Below are 22618 nucleotides of genomic sequence, written 5' to 3'. Positions count from 1 at the left end.
CTGAAACAGGGCATCTTGGCTACCAACAGGGCATCTCGGCTACATTGGTAGGGCATCTCGGCTACTCGGTAGGGCATCTCGGCTACTCGGTAGGGCATCTCGGCTACTTCAATATTTATAGGGCCTCTTTGTACTCTGGACATTCATGTCAATGGGCCATTAAAGCTTTATATGAAAAAATACACATATGACCAAAAATGTATCCTAGTAAGATTACATATCTCTCATGTCTATTTGTAATGATGCCCTGTAAACTAGAAACCATTAAAACTAGAAATCTGTAATACAATTAAACAAAAACTCATTGAGTCCATTAACCTAACCCTAATTCACAAAACTAAATTGATGTTAATACATATTTTAGAACATTCTATGAGATGGTATTTGAAGTGGAGAGTACAAAAATATACCTTCATTGCTGTTAGAACCATGTCTTATCATTCCAATAGGGCCATTACCATGAATAACCCTGACTAGAAAAAACTGTCAATGCTGCAAAAACAACAATTGGCAACATTTGGAAGTAATGGCAAAGCTTACCTTTAACATGTTCAATACCCAAGATAATGTAACAAATCTACAAATTCGTTATATGGGAGTATTAAATCCAGCAACATAACACTAATATATATAGGTTGGAACCAGATCAGACAATATTACGGAGGAATTCTTTAGTTATTGATCCTGAAAAATAACCCGCAAAGCATTCAATTCATCCTTATGGAACGACACCTGACCTCTGTGTAAAATATGAAAGCTTGGGAGTTGAGACTATGGCTTAGACTATTTCACATGGAAACTAGTCTTGAAGGAGTTGCTGAAGTAGCTTGCCTGTATCTTTATCTAAGGCAAAGATATGGCCAAAAATCTGCAAAATTATTGTCAAAATCATAATGCAATTTTGATCGTTTGTGACTGCACTAAACATGCAACCATACCAAAATAACAGTAGGTAACATTTTGGGAGGATTAAATCTAGCAACTCCACACTGTTACCTGTAGGTTGAAATGTAACCCGCAAAGCATTCAATTAATCCTTTTGGAACGACTTCTTCTTCATTAGGATTCTATAGATTTCTGGTCTTATCTTGGGTTTGGATAAAGATTCATGCAAGCTACTTCAGCAACTCCTTCAAGACTAGTTTCTAGGTGACATATTCTAAGCAATAGTCTCAACTCCCAAGCATTCGTATTTTGCGGGTTACATTTCAGGATCAATAACTAAAGAATTCCACAGTAGAATTGTCTGATCTGTTTCCAACCTACAGATAACAGTGTGGAGTTGCTAGATTGAATCCTTCCAAAATGTTACCTATTGTTATTTTGGTATGGTTGCATGTTTAGAGCAGTCACAAACAGTCAAAATTGCATGACAATTTTGACAATAATTTTGTAGATATTTGCCCATATCTTGGCTACTTCAGCAACTCCTTCAGACTTAGCCCCCAGTTGACATATTCAAAGCACCAGTCTCAATTGTTAAGCTTTCATATTTTTCAAAGAGGTCAGGGTTATTCATAACGATAAATTGCAGGATCAATAACTGAACAATTCTACTGTAAAATTGTCTCATCTTGTTACAACCTATAGATACAAGAGTGTAGCTGACAATTTAAAAGTTCCAGAATGTTACCTATTGTTATTTTGGCATGGTTGCATTTTGAGTGTGGACTCAGCTAGTCAACATTGTATATACATCTTGATAACTATTTAATGACATTTTAGCTTAGCCACTTCACCCATTTCTTCAGACATAGCCCACTGTTGACATATCCAAAGCACCAGTCTCAACTGTTAAGCTTTCATATTTTTCACAGAGGTCAGGGGTTTTTCAATATGAATTAATTGAACTATTTCAAGGGTAATTTGCAGGATCAATAACATCAAAATTCCACAGTAATATTGACTCATACTGTAATATCTTGTAGATACAAGTGTCTAGTAAATAGGTTACCAGGTTGAAAATGTTACCTATTGTTGTTTTTGCTGCATTGTCTGCTTTGTGCATTTAGGGACATTTATGGTGTGGGTTAAGAGAGGTCTCCTAGAGGCCCTATTGGGTTGTAAAAGTATGATTATCTGAGAACATTAAAATGATGTTGTTCACATTTACACTTCTCATGCTATGTCATAGCATGTTCTAAATCATCTATCAATATACAGCTGGAAAAATAGAGTTAAGATATTGTTTTAGATCATTTTGTGAAATATAGCTAGGGTTAGAATTTAGAGAGGTCTCAAAGAGGCCCTATTAGGATGTAAACGGATGATTATCAGACAAAAAAACAAAAAAGGTAACTTTCCTTCACACTTTACATTTTGTATAATAACAAATTCTACACCAAACATTCAACCTAATTTAGAGAAAACACAGTTTAGACATAGTTTTAGTTAATTTTGTAAAACAGCGTTAGGGTTATGGCCTCCAAGATGTCCTATTTTACTAAATGTAGTTATTTTTACTATATTTTTTATAATATAACAAATATCTACAGTTGTTTGTAATGAATATGGATTGTATCTATTAATTTCCTATAATAAGTTAATCAATTCCCACAACAGATGAATTGTTATCATACAATTATCTGTATTTTTGGTCCATCTGATAGGGCCTCTGTGCTACCCACAACTTATAGGTTGAAATTATCATAAATCCCAAAATAAAAGACATAACATTGTAAAACTGCATGCAACTAACAGGAGAGTTCTAAGGAACATGCTGGCGAAGTTAGAAATGTCTGACAGCACCAGGTCATGAACATTTCTTATCCCCCTTTGCAAATTGTCTTCAAACATCAGATGGATGTACAATCATGCAATCTATCGAGATGATTTCCCCCGTTTGAGACAAAAACAAATTACCATGGAGAGAATGAAAGAGAACAATCTTATTACTAGCTATCTAGTTATGATCCCTTAAAGACTGAAAAAAATCTCTCTTTTTTTTTTAGGTATTGCTATAAGATAGGCTAGGCTACCTGTCTCCAGTGTTTTTGTAATTAAATGTAACATTTTACAGATTCTAACAAAAATTACTGTTTGTAGCATTGAAAATGGAAGAGGACAGTGATAGCCATGTGTTAATTCATTTAAAAAAATATAAATTTAAATATTTATTCAAGAAGAGAGAGAGGCCCTACAATACTTCTAAAGAGAGAGAGAGAGAGAGAGAGAGAAAGAGGGAAAGACAGAGCATGGGGTAGACTGTGACTGATCTCATTCACCACGCCTGTGTTGTTGAGAACGGTTTGTGTATCTCCATGTTTGTGTATGTCTGTGTGCTGTATAGCATGATTAAAGAGGACATTGAAATGTTATTGGTGTTCTTTTCTTTGGCTGAAGTCTGTGTCTAAGTGCTCCAGCCTGAGTCACTGGGTTGATGGTCTAGTCCTGGATATGACTACAATCCTGTCGTCTAGTCCAGGATATGACTACAATAACACTGTTGTCTAGTCCAGGATATGACTACAACAACACTGGTCTAGTCCAGGATATGACTACAACAAAACTGGTCTAGTCCAGGATATGACTACAACAACACTGGTCTAGTCCAGGATATGACTACAACAACACTGGTCTAGTCCAGGATATGCCTACAACAACACTGGTCTAGTCCCAGCCTGTTCTGCAGGTGTGCTTTCACAGACTGTCTACTGATTATATTTTTAATTTGTACTATCTCAGTCAGGCACTAGCATTCAGATCTCATCTCACCCAGAGGACCCCTGAGCATGCATGTCAGAGAATTAACCTATACAATGTCCCTGATAGGGAATAAATGAACCTATGCAACATCCCTGATAGAGAATGAACCTGTACTAAGTCTTGATAGATGGAGAATGAACCTGTACTAAGTCTTGATAGAGGGAGAATGAACCTGTACTAAGTCCTGAAAGAGGTAGAATGAACCTGTACTAAGTCCTGATGGAATTCTGGGTGGAGATGGAGAAGGCAAAGCGGTGGAAAGAAGTGTGGAGAGGAGGAGTGGAGAAAGGCGATGAAGACAGAGCACGAGGTTAGTTCCTAGTACTAGACACACGAGGAAGGTGTCAGCCTCCCCAGGCCTGGAACACTGTGTGTGGATGCTTGGTGCGCGTGGTGCTGACAACACCAGGGACAGAGTACGACAAAATATCAAAGTGTGTGCATTCACTACTGTAAGACACTCCGGATAAGAGCCCCTGCTAAATGACTTGAATTCCACGCAAACAGCCGTCACAGATCCACCATGTACCTGTAAAATGTGTCCAAAATAGACAACCCGGCAGAGTAACACACGTAGGGGAAATGAGCAGGACTTTCCACAGCCCTCCGATCCTAGTGTCCCTTTGGTTGAATATGTAAGCCGTCGCCATAACAACCTGACTGAGACATGCTAGAACATTACAGCCCAGATTACCCACGCTCCCTGGCAGCCCTATATGACCTCACCTGCGGCCCGTTCTTCATTCCCAATCCATCCTGCTTTCACTCTCTGCCTGTGTCTCTCTATGAGTGTGTCCATTCTTATCTTAGTGCTGTGAAAGTGCTCAGACTCACGAGATATCAGTTGATGATCACATCAATGTGTTTGTCCTAGGTCTGGGCTTTTTTATCTGGGAATCCTTAACCAATCAGTATTCTCCTATCCTTCAATTTCACTAACTCTCTCTCTCTCTTTTTCTCTTCCCTGCCAGTTCCTAAACCCTGAGGGCAATACCGCCAAAGGACGTGTCCTCAAATTAGTGGGCCATGATAATCTCTCTTTACTCTACTTTTCTCACACCACATCACTCCATCGCTGACCTTCATTTTTACCTCCTGTAGTACCCCTACTCTGTTTCTCCACTCACCCTAACCCTGTTTGGAGTTTGGCTGCTGATAGCTGCTGTGCATCAGAGCCTGTTCCTCCATCTGAACATCAAGTGTGGGTAAAAACGATCCTGAATTTGTACTTACGAATGGAATTTGCAGAGAAGAAATTATTTGTCAAATGATCTGACGCAGACCGGTAGGTATTCTCCCCTAAATGCTCGTGCACAACCTTCTTGTTTGCATTTTGACACACTCCTAATGACCCATATATGGTTGAAATAATCCCTATAGGCCAGTGGAAAATATATAATGCCGTACATGAAATAGAACCAACATTTAAGAAAACGATCTTTCTAAGAGTAACAAATATTTACTAGGTTCCAAAAAATGTATAACATGCTGAGTGCATGTCGAAATGATTGTTTGGTTGGCTCTGTTGTTGCTCGGTTCACCAGTACCAATGACAACTTCACTAAATGTTTTTTATTTTTTTATTTTAACATTATTTTGTTATTCTTCTGACATTTCTTTTAAAGGATCTATTTATTTTGTACATTTTAAAACCAGTTCCTATATTACACAACTTGGCATTGTGATTACAATGTTTAGGGATCTGTGTAGATTTACAAAAACATTTAAGCAAAAGTTAATGTTGATAAATCCCACACTTTGTATAGAAATTATCACAAAGTATTTGGGGAAAATAGTTACACAGCATAATGCAAACTTGCTGAGTTTGTTCCCTCTTATGAGGCATATAGCAGATATATATGTACTCCTAGCAAGGTCAGCAGATAACAATATATTTTCCTGGAACAAGGGTAAACAGTTTTGAGAAAGACAAATGGAAATGTACTCTACATAACATATATAAATCATCTGTTACTGATTGTACAATCATGTACAGACTGTGAGAACAACATAGAATATATGAATCATCTGTCACTGGTTTCTCATCTTCCTTACAATACAAAATAATTTCTCAGATTAATAACCTACCATTTGACCTGAAACACAGCAAAGATTCTTGATTTGACCATCAGAGGGACTCACATATTGGGAAGACACACACATGCACTCACATAGTAGTACAGACAGCACACACTTATGCAAATGGCCACACACAAATACATACATACGTTATTACGCATGCATGCTCAAGTGGACAAACACTCACACAGAGACACACAGACACACTCCTAATCAGTAGTTCTCTGCTCTCAGCACTTCTATTTCTACATCCCATCCACACAAGGCCAGACTGCTAACTACAGCAGCATCAACAAATGTTTTGGCTGCCTCAAATCCAACACACATACACAAAAACACACACATACACACATCCGCAAAGATAATGCTGCTGGAGAAGGGACAGATTGGAGAGTGAAAGGGGAAAAGAGGGAGAGTCAAAAGAAAGCATAGAACATCTTTCAGGGAAGAGTGTGTTTGAGAAATCTGGTCGACCCAGAGCTCATTAAACACAGTAATTTACAGTAATCCACACCTGGTTAGTCCAGGTCCTTCTCTTCAGAAACCCAGCAGCCAGATTAAGGCAGAAACAGACCGGTCCAGATATCCTGGGGAACCCGAGAGGGCCTTATGGTTTACTTTAATCCTTAATCATTGGCGGTGATTAAGGACACATCAGAACTGACAGAGGGATTGCGTTCTTCCCCCACGATTTGAGTTAGCGTTGTTGTTTAACTTGACAATGGGCGTAACACAGGTGTGGTCAAGAAGGTGTCGATGACTAAAAATGCGTCACCATTTTCAACAGGTTAATTGTTGCTAGGAATCGTTCCTTCCGGTGAACGAGATTCGAAGATCTGAAAAAGCCATGAATCATCACATATTTCGTTCATCGTTCCTTCCAGTGAACGAGATTCAAAGATCCAAAAGAACCAGAAAAAGAACAAGTTACCTACTGAGATTAATCATGAATCACGATTCACCAAAAAGATTCATCAAAAAGAACTAATCGTTCATGAACGACCCATCACTACACCAAATTCCGCCAGCTCTCTCATCAGTATCCAGATTTTAAATTAATGCTAGAACGACAGATTACCGAATGTTGTTTGAAGTGTTTTGGAGTAGTTTTCCACTTGCAATGCAGCTTGTGTAAAGTGTCACGCACTGTTTCCATTCATGAAATTTGACGATGCTAATAACATTGATTACAGACTGGGACACAGCTGAATAATGGATTGTTTTGAAAAATGACTCTACGTGCCTTCAGGAACAACTCAGGGTAAGTGGACTTTTACCCTAATATGAATCTGGGCTGAATTATCCCTTTAAGAGTAGAGTAATGCTTTGTGTGCCATGTGAACTTCCCAGTGCTGAACAGAACTGCTCTAAGTCTGCTAATATCATTCTGCATATCATTGGCTATTCAGTCCAGGTGCAATAAACAGTGATGACATACCCAATTCAAGTCCCAGTCACCAATGGTCAAGTCATGTAAGTCATGAAAATCAGAACACGAGTCAGACTCATCTTAAGGACTACAAAACTTCTGATCCACTGACGACCACCAGCCACAACCCCTGTACCTTAAAAAGGGCTGGCACAATAACCGTATAAACAATTTAAACATGTGCAGTTTTTGCCATAACTAAAATAATTTGGCTCACCAATAACCATTATCCCAAATTCTAGTGACTCCCTAATCACAGACAAACTCACAGCAGTTAACTTCTAAATACTGCACCCAAAGGGACACCGTGGCAAACTCTGAGGTTAACTAACTCTGTCCTACAAACTCTGAGGTTAACTAACCCTGTCCTACAAACTCTGAGGTTAGCTAACTCTGTCCTACAAACTCTGAGGTTAGCTAACTCTGTCCTACAAACTCTGAGGTTAACTAACGCTGTCCTACAAACTCTGAGATTAACTAACCCTGTCCTACAAACTCTGAGGTTAACTAACCCTGTCCTACAAACTCTGAGGTTAACTAACCCTGTCCTACAAACTCTGAGGTTAGCTAACTCTGTCCTACAAACTCTGAGGTTAGCTAACTCTGTCCTACAAACTCTGAGGTTAACTAACCCTGTCCTACAAACTCTGAGGTTAGCTAACCCTGTCTTAATCCTTCATTGCATGTTCAGTGCGTTTAGTTGATGTCTAGCTGGGTATGGATAGGGAACAGTGGAGCCAAATATACATTTACTTAACCAAATAAAGCACCACTCTATTTTCTTGTGCTCATCAATAATCTGCAAATAGGACTGTAATGGGGTGTGTCATGCAGAAAAGACTTGTAGTTCACGGTCTAGAGGGGAGTCCAAAAGCCCAAATGATGTCTCACTGTGACTGCATCAGCCCTGTGTGTCATGCATGCTTGGGTTGAGCATCACAGATTGGATTGGTGGAGCATTGACGAATGGAGGGATGTGAGGACAGGGAGGGAAGGGAGGATTTAGGGAGGTAAAGGACACAGAGTTCAAACAGGGTGGTCACAACCTCTCTCTCCGGGCGTCCCTATCGGTGCTGTATCTTGACATGCACGGTAACTAAGGCATTTTGGCTAGGCTCAGCAGAGGAAAAGAACGCACCAATGATGTAAGGCAGACAGACATCACCATGGTGACCTTGTTGGCTAGATGCCCGTCACACTCTGAGAGACCAAATGGGAAAAGGCCCCTTCACAATCCTATGCTGTATCCTGGGATAAGAAGAAAACATTCCGGCATATACATCGCCACTGAAGACATCATTTTAATTTAGTCAAAGGGCTGAGACATCCAACTTCATTGACTCTGATTCTTCCTGATGATCTGTTTGGTGACTGGCCATTCTCTCCTATATTTCTCCGATCATGAGGCAGAATCGACCAAGTCATCAGGATGAGGTTAGCCGAACAATTACACAGAAACATGATTCGTTTACATGGAGATGGCCTCCATGGTTGGCTTGACTCATGCGGGAGCGGATGATATAATGGCATGGATACACAGATGTGACCTCTTTCCATTTCTATGAGATATTCCTGCCTGCTGCTGCAACATGGTATAGGCCTGGGCAGATAGCGTCGATAGTGACAGCCCACACATCCATTGTCTTCACGTTTTGCTGCTTAAAATATAATCTAAAAAGGGATTACATTGGATTTACCCCACAGCTTTTACTTGGTAACAGCACCTTTAGCAGCCATTATAGCTGTGAATCACTTGGAATAATGTCCAAGCAACTTTGAGCAACTCTTGGAGTGACTCGTTGCCCTTTTCTTTTTTTTTTACAGTTGCCATGCTAAGAAATTCTCAAACTGTTTGTTTGGATAAAAAAGAAAAGGAAAAAAAAGGAAAACCTGCCTCAAATTGTTCAGCAAGACAATTACAGTCACTGTTATGCCAAAGTCATTTTTCAAGAGGTGTTGAGCATTCCTGAGTGTTTCCAATCTGAGCCCTTATTCAAATGTGAATGTTACTGTTTCAACCAGTCAAACATATACACAGGCATGGACGCACACAAACAAACAGACACACAATGTGGAGATCCACGTTACAACTAACAGTTAGCATCTCCTGGTAACTCTGGGGATTAAGGGAACTAGCTGGCTAATCCTGTTCTGGTAGTCCGACTATATTACACACACACACAGCATGTTCTATGTATCTCTGATTACAAGGAGATAACATTTCAGCACCATTCTGGCAGACAGACAGGGACATAGCACAAAAGTGTGTCTATGGGGTGTCTGCAGTCAATGCGCACAGGGATAAATTCCTGCCCAGCATTACGTTTTGGGTTTTTTATCTAAAAATGTAACCCATTTTATCCTAATTTCTCTCCTCCCTATTTGGTGATTTCCAATTAGTGATTATGGCCTTGGCTCATCACGCTGAGTCAAACAGTACTTCCCCATTGTTGGACCCCGCTGTGGCATTGTCAGTGCCTAACCAGTTTCAACAAAATAAAGAACTCACGTTTTATCTACCGCGGGACCGGAACGAGTGCTGCATTTGTGATTCCGATCCCACGCGGTAAGGGTTAACACGTGAAAGGGAAAAGAAAAAGAGAGGAAGCCATTTTAGATTGTTAGGACACTGCCTAGTCTACAGATAAGAGAGGGAATCATGTTCAAAGCTCCAAGAAACTCCCAACTATTCTTGTAACTCCAACAGTTAACTTCCCATCTGATGCATTCCCTTTATTCTTCCCCAGGGCTAAATGTACTCTGCTAATGACGGCGATGCTTCAGTAGTGGATAAAAGAAGTGTGCACTTCTTAGCGCGTAAATCAGGGCTTCACACAGGCCTCGGCGCTCCTCCCTGCCTTTGTGGTGTACCCCGTGTTAGATTAAGTGTCAGCGCTATTGAACTCATACAGTACCCTGGGGGAGTCAGAGAAGTGGTGGGAGAGGGGTGTGGGTGTGGGTAATGTGCGCGTGCCTGTGTGTGTGTGTGTGTGTGTGGTGGGCGAGGGGGCGGCCTCTCCACATGCGTCTGTTTGCCTTCGCCTGCGAGTGTGTGCATGCACGTTTACTTGCGTGTTTGCCTACGTCTGTTCAAATGAAATGAATGCAGTCTGAGGGACTATGACTCTCCCACTGTTAGCTTTAAGCAGGATATGTACGCATCAATATTGATATTGAGTCATGAGAGAAGGCATTTGTTTTGCTATTGATTAGTTGATGCCCACAGCTTGTTTCCTGGTATTTGCTCCATCATGGAGATCTGGCTCTACTGAGAGAAAAGAATGAACGCACTGCTGGATGCCTTACTGAATCCTGCAAGAACATCCAGACACACAATGTGACGCTAGCTCTATGGGCTGATACACACACCAGACAGTGATGACACAGTATTCAGTAGACAGTATGGGACAGCCTTATTCAGTAGACAGTATGGTACAGTCTAATTCAGTAGACAGTATGGGACAGCCTTATTCAGTAGACAGTATGGGACAGCCTTATTCAGTAGACAGTATGGTACAGTCTAATTCAGTAGACAGTATGGTACAGTCTAATTCAGTAGACAGTATGGTACAGCCTTATTCAGTAGACAGTATGGTACAGTCTAATTCATTAGACAGTATGGTACAGTCTAATTCAGTAGACAGTATGGTACAGTCTAATTCAGTAGACAGTACGGTACAGTCTAATTCAGTAGACAGTATGGTACAGTCTTATTAAGTAGACAGTATGGTACAGTCTAATTCAGTAGACAGTATGGTACAGTCAAATTCAGTAGACAGTATGGGACAGCCTTATTCAGTCGACAGTATGGTACAGTCTAATTCAGTAGACAGTATGGTACAGTCTAATTCAGTAGACAGTATGGTACAGTCTAATTCAGTAGGCAGTACGGTACAGTCTAATTCATTAGACAGTATGGTACAGTCTTATTCAGTAGACAGTATGGTACAGTCTAGTTCAGTAGGCAGTACGGTACAGTCTAATTCATTAGACAGTATGGTACAGTCTTATTCAGTAGACAGTATGGTACAGTCTAATTCAGTAGACAGTACGGGACAGTCTAATTCAGTAGACAGTACGGTACAGTCTTATTCAGTAGACAGTATGGTACAGTCTTATTCAGTAGACAGTATGGTACAGTCTAATTCAGTAGGCAGTACGGTACAGTCTAATTCATTAGACAGTATGGTACAGTCTTATTCAGTAGACAGTATGGTACAGTCTAATTCAGTCGACAGTATGGGACAGCCTTATTCAGTAGACAGTACGGTACAGTCTTATTCAGTAGACAGTATGGTACAGTCTTATTCAGTAGACAGTATGGTACAGTCTAATTCAGTAGGCAGTACGGTACAGTCTAATTCAGTAGACAGTATGGTACAGTCTAATTCAGTAGACAGTATGGTACAGTCTAATTCAGTAGACAGTATGGTACAGTCTAATTCAGTAGACAGTATGGTACAGTCTAATTCATTAGACAGTATGGTACAGTCTTATTCAGTAGACAGTATGGTACAGTCTAATTCAGTCGACAGTATGGTGCAGCCTTTAATTTACCGTATACACTTAAACATATGGTATAGCTAGACAGAATTCAGTAAATGGTATGGTATATATTCTTATTCCTTATTGTATATATCTTATTTAGTATGGTATGTAGTCTTTTTCTGTATTTTCTGTAGTCTTACACTCAACTAAAGGATTATTAGGAACACCATACTAATACTGTGTTTGACCCCCTTTTGCCTTCAGAACTGCCTTAATTCTATGTGGCATTAATTCAACAAGGTGCTAAAAGCATTTCTTAGAAATGTTGGCCCATATTGATAGGATAGCATCTTGTAGTTGATGGAGATTTGTGGGATGCACATCCAGGGCACGAAGCTCCCGTTCCACCACATCCCAAAGATGCTCTATTGGGTTGAGATCTGGTGACTGTGGGGGCCATTTCAGTACAGTGAACTCATTGTCATGTTCAAGAAACCAATTTGAAATGATTCGAGCTTTGTGACATGGTGCATTATCCTGCTGGAAGTAGCCATCAGAGGATGGGTACATGGTGGTCATAAAGGGATGGACATGGTCAGAAACAATGCTCAGGTAGGCTGTGGCATTTAAACGATGCCCAATTGGCACTAAGGGGCCTAAAGTGTGCTAAGAAAACATCCCCCACACCATTACACCACCACCACCAGCCTGCACAGTGGTAACAAGGCATGATGGATCCATGTTCTCATTCTGTTTACGCCAAATTCTGACTCTAACATCTGAATGTCTCAACAGAAATCCAGACTCATCAGACCAGGCAACATTCTTCCAGTCTTCAACTGTCCAATTTTGGTGAGCTCGTGCAAATTGTAGCCTCTTTTTCCTATTTGTAGTGGAGATGAGTGGTACCCGGTGGGATCTTCTGCTGTTGTAGCCCATCAGCCTCAAGGTTGTGCATGTTGTGGCTTCACAAATGCTTTGCTGCATACCTCGGTTGTAACGAATGGTTATTTCAGTCAAAGTTGCTCTTCTATCAGCTTGAATCAGTCGGCCCATTCTCCTCTGACCTCTAGCATCAACAAGGCATTTTCGCCCACAGGACTGCCGCATACTGGATGTTTTTCCCTTTTCACACCATTTGTTGTAAACCCTAGAAATGGTTGTGCGTGAAAATCCCAGTAACTGAGCAGATTGTGAAATACTCAGACCGGCCCGTCTGGCACCAACAACCATGCCACGCTCAAAATTGCTTAAATCACCTTTCTTTCCCATTCTGACATTCAGTTTGGAGTTCAGGAGATTGTCTTGACCAGGACCACACCCCTAAATGCATTGAAGCAACTGCCCATGTGATTGGTTGATTAGATCATTGCATTAATGAGAAATTGAACAGGTTTTCCTAATAATCCTTTAGGTGAGTGTATATACCTTACTAAATCGCACGTTCTGCGATGTGACTACTGCGGATGCGTACATCACAATGTCGATGCTGAAACGATATATCGTGCAGCCCTAGTACAGTGGGGAGAACAAGTATTTGATACACTGCCTATTTTGCTGGTTTTTCTACTTACAAAGCATGTAAAGGTCTGTCATTTTTATCATAGGTACACTTCAACTGTGAGTGACGGAATCTAAAACATAAATCCAGAAAATCACATTTTATGATTTTTAAATAATTAATTAGCATTTTATTGCATGACATAAGTATTTGATCACCTACCAACCAGTAAGAATTCTGCCTCTCACAGACCTGTTAGTTTTTCTTTAAGAAGCCCTCCTGTTCTTCATTCATTATCTGTATTAACTGCACCTGTTTGAACTTGTTACCTGTATAAAAGACACCGGTCTACTCACTCAATCAAACAGACTCCAACCTCTCCACAATGGCCAAGACCAGAGAGCTATTTAAGGACATCAGGGATAAAATTGTAGACCTGCACAAAGCTGGGATGGGCTACAGGACAATAGGCAAGCAGCTTGGTGAGAAGGCAACAACTGTTGGCGTAATTATTAGAAACTGGAAGAAGTTCAAAATGACGGTCAATCTCCCTCGGTCTGGGGCTCCATGCAAGATCTCACCTCGTGGGGCATCAATGATCATGAGGAAGGTGAGGGATCAGCCCAGAACTACACGGCAGGACCTGGTCAATGACCTGAAGAGAGCTGGGACCACAGTCTCAAAGAAAATCATTAGTAACACATTACGCCGTCATGAATTAAAATCCTGCAGCGCACGCAAGGTCCCCCTTCTCAAGCCAGCGCATGTCCAGGCCCGTCTCAAGTTTGCCAATGACCATCTGGATGATCCAGAGGAGGAATAGGAGAAAGTCATGTGGTCTGATGAGACAAAAATGTTGCTTTTTGGTCTAAATTCCAAGAAGGATGAGTACAACCCCAAGAACACCATCCCAACCGTGAAGCATGGAGGTGGAAACATCATTCTTTGGGGATGCTTTTCTGCAAAGGGGACAGGACGACTACACCGTATTGAGGGGAGGATGGATGGGGCCATGTATCGCAAGATCTTGGCCAAAAACCTCCTTCCCTCAGTAAGAGCATTGAAGATGGGTCGTGGCTGGCTCTTCCAGCATGACAACGACCCAAAATACACAGCCAGGGCAACTTTGGAGTGGCTCCGTAAGAAGCATCTCAAGGTCCTGGAGTGGCCTGGCCAGTCTCCAGACCTGAACCCAATAGAAAATCTTTGGAGGGAGCTGAAAGTCTGTATTGCCCAGCGACAGCCCTGAAACCTGAAGGATCTGGAGAAGGTCTGTATGGAGGAGTGGGCCAAAATCCCTGCTGCAGTGTGTGCAAACCTGGTCATGAACTACAGGAAACATGATCTCTGTAATTGCAAACAAAGGTTTCTGTACAAAATATTAAGTTGTGCTTTTCTGATGTATCAAATAAAATGCAAATTAATTACTTAAAAAACATACAATGAGATTTTCTGGATTTTTTTTTTAGATTCCGTCACTCACAGTTGAAGAGTACCGATGATAAACATGACAGACTTCTACATGCTTTGTAAGTGGGAAAACCTGCAAAATCGGCAGTGTATCAAATACTTCTTCTCCTCACTGTATATAGACTTATTCAGTAAACTGAATGATCAAATCTATATTCAGAATAAACACAACAATATTACAGGCTGCAATATAGGCAACAGACACATGCACACACGTCTCTCGGCAACACCCCTCCTCTACTCCTCTCCCACCAAGCTCCCCAAATCTCCCCTGCCCTCATCCACTTCATGGTACACCAACACTAAACTAATCTCTCTTCTAACCTCACCAAAATCCCTCTCCTCCTCCCATTCGGGTCCTCTGCTCTCTTACATGCCTTTAACAGAGCGACATGGAGGTGTTCCAATGTTCAGGATAAAAGGAAAACACAGGCAGTTGGCCAAGCATAACTCGTTCCACTGAACTCTGATAAACAACAGATGATTGGTTAAAGCAGCTAGCCATGCTGAGACCCATTGTTGGCTGGGCTTTTGTTGCATTGTCTACAGTGAAGGTCTCCGCAGGGTGTATGGATCAGCCAAGTACCCTGTCCCCGCACACAGGAGGTGAGTAGTTACAACTAAGGAGCACTGTCTCACACACACGCACACAAACACACACACACGTGCCGTCACACACTGTTTAATCTATCCCCAGAGGGTTCATTTCCAAGTTGTTTCCCAACCATTTGTTTCACCAGACACTAGAACTGTATGGTTCTCTTCCATGGAGGGCCACTTTAGACGGCCTGCATTGGGAACAGACTGTCAGCCAGGCATCTTAAGGGATCACAGGTCCTTAACACCGCGAGGACCAGTGTTAGCTTTTTCAAGGTTTAAGAGGGCTGTTGATCTAGGCTACAGTGGCTCTCCTAGTTTATAATGCTGTAATGGTGATAACTTTATTTAGCATTGGCTCAAGGAACTGACATACTAACTAACTAAATACAAAAATGCTATCCAAAGGTCATATGATTCTGGGTAACTAATGAAATGCACTATAACTTTATCGCGCGTCTTGGCCACTGACTGTATCTGGCCCAATCCCAAAACGATCTCAATAACCTATGGCCGGGGAAATGCCAGGGACCTCTCAATGCGATATATTTCCTGTATGATCATTTAGCGCAGTTATTACATATGTGTATTGGGATACACATGGTTCTTATAATTCCATTAAGATTGGATGTTCCAAAACTACTGCTAACCATATGTCTGGTGCAGTGGGACAAGAGAGAGCCAGGAGAAAACCAGTATGATCAGTCACGGATATGGAAGTACTGAAAATAAATTGGGTCACTATCAAAAAAAGAAGATGAAGAGCAAGCTTTGAAGGAAAGATATTGTTTTGGTTTCCAACAAAATATTATTGCAATATAGGCAAATTATGTCCCAATATACTGTATGGGAGGTGTGTAGTGTATAAACTGTATGGCTGGGAGGAAGTCTATAGTTTTATAGCTACAGAAGGATTCAGAAGCTGGCATATTCAAGCCCCCTGTTCATCCACTCTATGAGTGAGTTTAGTTACCCCTTTTTCAACACAGTATTTGGATCAGGACTGCAAATGAGACACTGTTCCGAGCCTGTTGCACCAAGTCCAACAGGCTCGGGAGAGTCCAAGATCAGGATCTGTGCCCTCCAAAACATGCTCTGCCAAGATGTGCTGCTTTTCATTGCACTGCTCACTCAACCAAAAAGCCTGGTTAAAGCCAATGCACGGACACTTTCGGGTCGTTTTCCCAATTGTCTACCTCAGCCAATTGGCAGGCCCTCAACATGCCAAAGGAGTCACAATTGCACAAGGAAAACATGGGGCTGTCTGACATGAAATACAGGTAAGTACATATGGTATACTTACACATGACACACATACCTTACACACACACACACACGCCTTACACACACACACACATACCTTACACACACACATACCTTACACACACACACACATGCCTTACACACACACACACATACCTTACACACACACACACACACACACACACACACACACATACCTTACACCCACACATACCTTACACACACTCATACCTTACACACACTCGTACCTTACACACACTCATACCTTACACACACTCATACCTTACACACACACATACCTTACACACACACATACCTTACACACAAACACCTACCTTACTTCAAGGAACTGAAAAAGTCAATTCTATCTTTATTTACATATTCCATGATTCTTCAGTATTTAATATAGCCATTTATACCTATGTACTTAATTTCTGTTCTATTAGGCTATCATGGGAATGTTGAAGGTTAAACAATGTTTCTGTAGGGGTTGAATGAAGGGACAAGCGGGTTTCTTTTAACTGCCTAGCTTACTGACCCTTTAGATAGCACCACTTATGAGATGGCCCCAGAAAAGATTGGAATGTGTCCCTAATGGGTAACGGGTCTATTCTACAAGACTAGTTCTGTTTTCCCTTCACTCAGAAAACCAACCCCCACTACTTCAGTTTTAGGATATAAACCAGAGTGCAATTTGGGAAAGGTCTTCTTGCATTTCCTGAACCCTGCATGCTTCTCTACTCCTGCAAACACCTCAAATCTCCGGAGGACTTTGGAATCTTTGATACTAGTGCTGTAAGTGTAATACTCATATCTTACACACACAAACACATACCTTACACACACAAACACATACCTTACACACACAAACACATATCTTACACACACGAATACATATCTTACACAAACACATATCTTACACATAAGAATACATATCTTACACAAACATATCTTACACATACAAATACATATCTTACACAAACCATGTCTTAAACACACAACGACTTATCTTACATACACGCATACAGACACGTGCAAACACATTTAACAATCATGTTATTAACAGTCCCGACCTACAGTATGTGTTAGTCCCTTATTGACTGTAGCAGTTTGGAATAGGTTAGGAATCAGATAATGGCTTCCCAAGTGAGTTTGGAGGGGAAAAGAGTTATTCTCCTACTGGAACTTCAACTGGACATTTCTAGTCTGCTTAGTAAGAATGAAGTGTTATAAGTGCAGCTAAACTCCTCTGCCTGAGGGACTGGGAGCAATACAAATTCACACACTTACATATCCAGAAACACAGAGATTGTCTATAGTGCAAAGTCAGTTGCAGCAGAGTAAATTATTTGTACCTACATTTTGACAGGGCCCTATATGTCTGATTGATTTAAAGAGAGAGAGAGAGAGAGAGAGAGAGAGAGAGAGAGAGAGACAGAGAGAGAGAGAGAGAGAGAGAGAGAGAGACAGAGAGAGAGAGAGAGAGAGAGAGAGAGAGACAGAGAGAGAGAGAGAGAGAGCTAGGCCGATGTGTGTGCAGCACAGATGCCAAAAGAAACTGGGTCAAAACAAGAAATGCTTTATTCCAGCAAAATCTACTCTTTGTCAAATTCAGGGTGCTTATATTTCTCCTGGTCCACCCAAAAACATGTACAGTACAAGTGTTGTACAAGTGTGTTCCTGAGAAAGGGAAATATGTTGGGGGGTTTTGCATTTCACCTTTGAGACAACCTCCGTGAGGGTTGGATGATAGCAAGGGACCTGCATTATTGGCGGCAACGGAATTACCGTTAAATGACTTGCTCAAGGGCAGAAATGACAGATCATCTTTTTGGCTCTGGGATTCAAAACAGCAGCTTTTCAGTAATGTTTCTGTGTCACCTGTGTACTGGACACTCAGTAGGAAATGTGACAAAGGCACTAGATAAGGAGCAGAGGTATTTACATTGGATCACTACGCTGTCCATCTCTATCATTCTATCATCTTCAAAACTGTTCTAACCGTACACATACATTGTGCTCCACTGATAAGCCCCTGTCTCCCTATCTCATAGAAGAACATAGAAGTTAGTCCTCCTCCCACCAGAGGATGATTTGGGGCGGGGCTGGAGCGGAGGAAGGAGGTAACTGGCACAGACCAGAAAGGATGGCAGATGGTGCCGCATCTTGAGACACACAGACACACAAAAACACACACAGAATTAAACATATACCAACACACAAAGTGAATCATACATACCTACACACAAATACACAGGTCCTTCCTTGTGCCAGATACGGACAAGGTCAAGGAGTTGTCCCCAGTGTGTCAGTTCATCACCTAAGGCCCCAACACCCCTCAACATATCAAACAACCATGTCAATACAACCTGTCTCCCTCACACCCCTCAACACATCACACAACCATGTCAATACAACCTGTCTCCCTCACACCCCTCAACACATCACACAACCATGTCAATACAACCATGTCAATACAACCTGTCTCCCCACACTTCTCAACACATCACACAACCATGTCAATACAACCTGTCTCCCGCACACCCCTCAACACATCACACAACCATGTCAATACAACCTGTCTCCCTCACACCCCTCAACACATCACACAACCATGTCAATACAACCATGTCAATACAACCTGTCTCCCCACACTTCTCAACACATCACACAACCATGTCAATACAACCATGTCAATACAACCTGTCTCCCCACACTTCTCAACACATCACACAACCATGTCAATACAACCTGTCTCCCGCACACCCCTCAACATATCAAACAACCATGTCAATACAACCTGTCTCCCTCACACTTCTCCCAACTCTCTAGAGTCTCTGTCAGTATGCCAGTATAGGCACTGTACCCCACACACTGGTGACAGTGCTGGTACACACACACAGAGACTAGAACATGCTCCGGTCTTGTTAGTGCTGGAGGTGAAGAAGCTGAAATCCCAATAATCTCCCTGACACTTCATTGTCTTGTTCTCGACTCTATCAATTAGGTTGTGGTATCTCTCCAGACCATCTCTCATCTGATTGGTCAATCTTTCACAGACAATGGATCCAGTCTTGTTTGTCGGTTTCTAGGTTATACTGAAAGCCTTTGTCTGAACATACGATCCTGCATCACTTTATAGCAACTAGCAAATTAATGAAAATATGAATGCATAAATGATTGAAAGTACACAAAAAATAACAAATCTATTTTTCCACACGTAGTGGAGATCCTGTCCATAGAGGAACTGTATTTTTGACATGACCTAACCAGTTCATTATGTTGTGACACTTTGGTGCCATAACAAACTAATGGGCTTAACTGCTCTCATTCAGTATTGACTGACTGGGTGATTGGCTAAAGCCCTCCAGCCTCTGGTCCTTTCAGGGTGATTGGTCATGATTATAAAGGTTCCCTTGTGTTGACCTGGGCCTAGAGGGATATGGTTTCATTCCAACCAGGCAATGGTTAAATAATCACCTTGCCAAATTATATAATAATTTGCTAAACTACACCCATGATCTTCCAGGTCCAAAAGATCTCTGAAACGTCCTATACCTCTATACTGGAGATGATACCGTGGTCAGCTGCAAATATTGACAAATGTACAGTAAAAATGCACAAGACACTCCCCTGATTTGAAACGCACCACAATTAAAAGTCATTAGGACTGTATTGGGTATTGACACTCATTTTCACCAGGTTCGATGTCAGTGCAGAAACAATACCTCAGAACAACCAGTTATACAAAGTTTACTGTTTGAATGTTGAATGTCGAAGACAGCGTCTTTGGCCTGGATCCTGGAAATAATTTAACATTCATTCATTTATTCCTAAACCTACTTAGTAAAATCAACCTCACCCCTCATTTTGGCTTATCTGAAATTAGAATGTACACATTCGCCTATAGGCAAACTTTGGATACAAGCACCAACGTAACTTGCTACACTGCATTTCCTTTCAACGCACCGTATCGTGATCCACAATGCAGGGCGGTCTACTGCCTCAACACGTTTTAACCGAATCAGCAGAGTGCGCTGTCCATAGTGCTGACCCAACCATAATAGACCTCACAAGCATGACGTTTTCTCGTAAAGATCTCACACAGAACTCTTCCTAGTAAAACAGATCTTATCTCAATTGAGCTAACCTGAATGAATAACTCTAGAATGATAGAATATAGAATAGATCCGAGTGAGATCGTTTCTTGACAAGGCAGGGAACATCGTAGCCTAATGAGAACGTATGCAGTGGTCAAGATTCTCATTTATTTGATTACATTAAACCACGTTTGGTGCGTTCCCTTCACTCCTCATAAGCTGTGGGCGGCCAAATCGCTCCCATTATCACTCTGGAGTGTGATCAGTATGCCTGATCGTCGTCTTACCTGTTATTAAATGACAGCCTGTGGAGACAAGGTGGAGAAGGGGACGCCGCGGTGCGCCAACAATTGCTGATATTTATCTCTTTCTCTCCCTCTCTCTAACACACACAGGCAGACTTGCATTTTTTGTCCAAGGATACTGTTCAACCCTGTTGAATGCTTTTTCACCTAATCCATATTATCCACCGTGCACTTGCGTGTGACAGCATGTCAGCCTCGCATTGCTGTCCTATAGCGAGACGACATCGTGATTTTCTATTTAAAAGTGCCAGCCCCGGTCACAGTGCAGGGAGCACAAACCTGGCTGGCTAGAGATCACATCACATGCCGACCGCGACAGTATTATCCCCGCGTGATTCTTTTCCTCCCTCCAAATCCCCCTCTCACATCTGTCCATCAGCGCGTCCAACCATCGACCCGTCTGTCCTCCCTCGCTGAAACAAACATGATATTTTGAATTCGGTTGCACATGTAACCTAAAAACAATTAAATGAATCGCAGATTTTCACAAATGAATCGCAGATTTTGCGCTACAAAAACATAATCAACAACTAGAGCGCAAATTACCAATGTTTCGGTTAGGCTAACCTATAGGCTTCACATAAGAACGAATCAATCAAATATAACGAATCTACGAAGTATGGCCTATCTAATTCCACCATAAAAAAAACTACACACAACACTAACCAACACATTTTACCAGTAGCCTATGCTTTAAAACCATGTCCGCTACTGTTACCATGTCCAAAAGACAACGCAGAGCTTTAGTTTAGGGCAGGTGGCTGCGCTGCAAGCAACTGCATGAGCCCCGTACCAAAGATCCGTTTACCTGTGAACAATTTATTTCAATGACTAAAAAAATCCTTTTTACACAATAATTCACATTCCCTCAGAAGGTGTACACATTATTACAGTACCTCCGGTTTTCTCCCCCAAAACGATGCGTCCAACGATTGAAGCGAAGAGGCAGATGTTTTTTTAATCCTCTGCCAACGCCGTCGATTCAGCTGCACAGCGCGCGAGTGATGAGGGCGAGAGAGAGGACAGAAAGAGAGCCCTCTGTACAGAGACAATGCCACTCCCGCTTTAGATTGAACTGCAATGGGCTGGTTCTCTCACTACTAGGCTATAGCTCGTACACCTCTATGACAAAACGCACTACTGATACTACTAATATTACTAGGATATGCCGCAACTAGGCCTTCTAGACCTACCACTAGGCTCTAAATTAACAGCAGGCTAATGTCAGTTTTTTGGGGAATATATATTAATTTGTTTGCAAATCATTTCTTAGACACATTACACCATGGCGCAATCAACCATGAGTCATTCCTTAGAGTGGTGATTGTGGTATTCCCCTCACTCAGCACCCCTGGGCACTTCTTATAACTGGAGGAGGTGGGTGTATTGATTCTGTTGCTCACCCTATATACCTATTTACCTATCTGACTCATCCATCCAACCCCAATCCTCAATGCACCCAGTCTCACCCTTTTTGGTTAATGACCCCATTTAGATTTTTTAGTTTTTGTTATATCCACAATGAAAAACCCACCATGAAAAATCATGTTTACTTTTGTAATTGAAACTCTCAAAGTCTGTCAATAAAATGTAAAATGATGTGGAATATGCGTATGTGCGTTTGTGTATTTTAATATGAAGGAGTATGATTTTAATATCTTCAGAAAGGATTAATAAGAAA

At 41.5% G+C, this 22618-nt stretch overlaps 1 protein-coding gene across 2 annotated transcripts in view; it reads right to left on the bottom strand.

Moving 5' to 3' along the window:
• Positions 1–21928, bottom strand: part of LOC105024164 (protein phosphatase 1 regulatory subunit 29) — a 121517-nt gene extending 99589 nt beyond the window's left edge. Inside the window, exon 1 of one of the 2 annotated variants that reach the window (XM_034295570.1) lies at positions 21834–21928. The gene's annotated coding sequence lies outside the window, so the exon portion shown is untranslated. Of the gene's footprint in view, positions 1–20919; positions 21155–21833 lie in introns of those variants that run through there. The other variant, XM_029123015.2, reaches the window with a different exon arrangement.
• Between the last annotated feature and the right edge of the window lie 690 nt (positions 21929–22618).

This window comes from Esox lucius, chromosome 11 (genome assembly GCF_011004845.1).
Source record: "Esox lucius isolate fEsoLuc1 chromosome 11, fEsoLuc1.pri, whole genome shotgun sequence".
Lineage (NCBI taxonomy): Eukaryota > Metazoa > Chordata > Actinopteri > Esociformes > Esocidae > Esox > Esox lucius.
The sequence above is the reverse complement of the archived record's forward strand: the minus strand, read 5'-3'. Positions and strand labels throughout refer to the sequence as shown.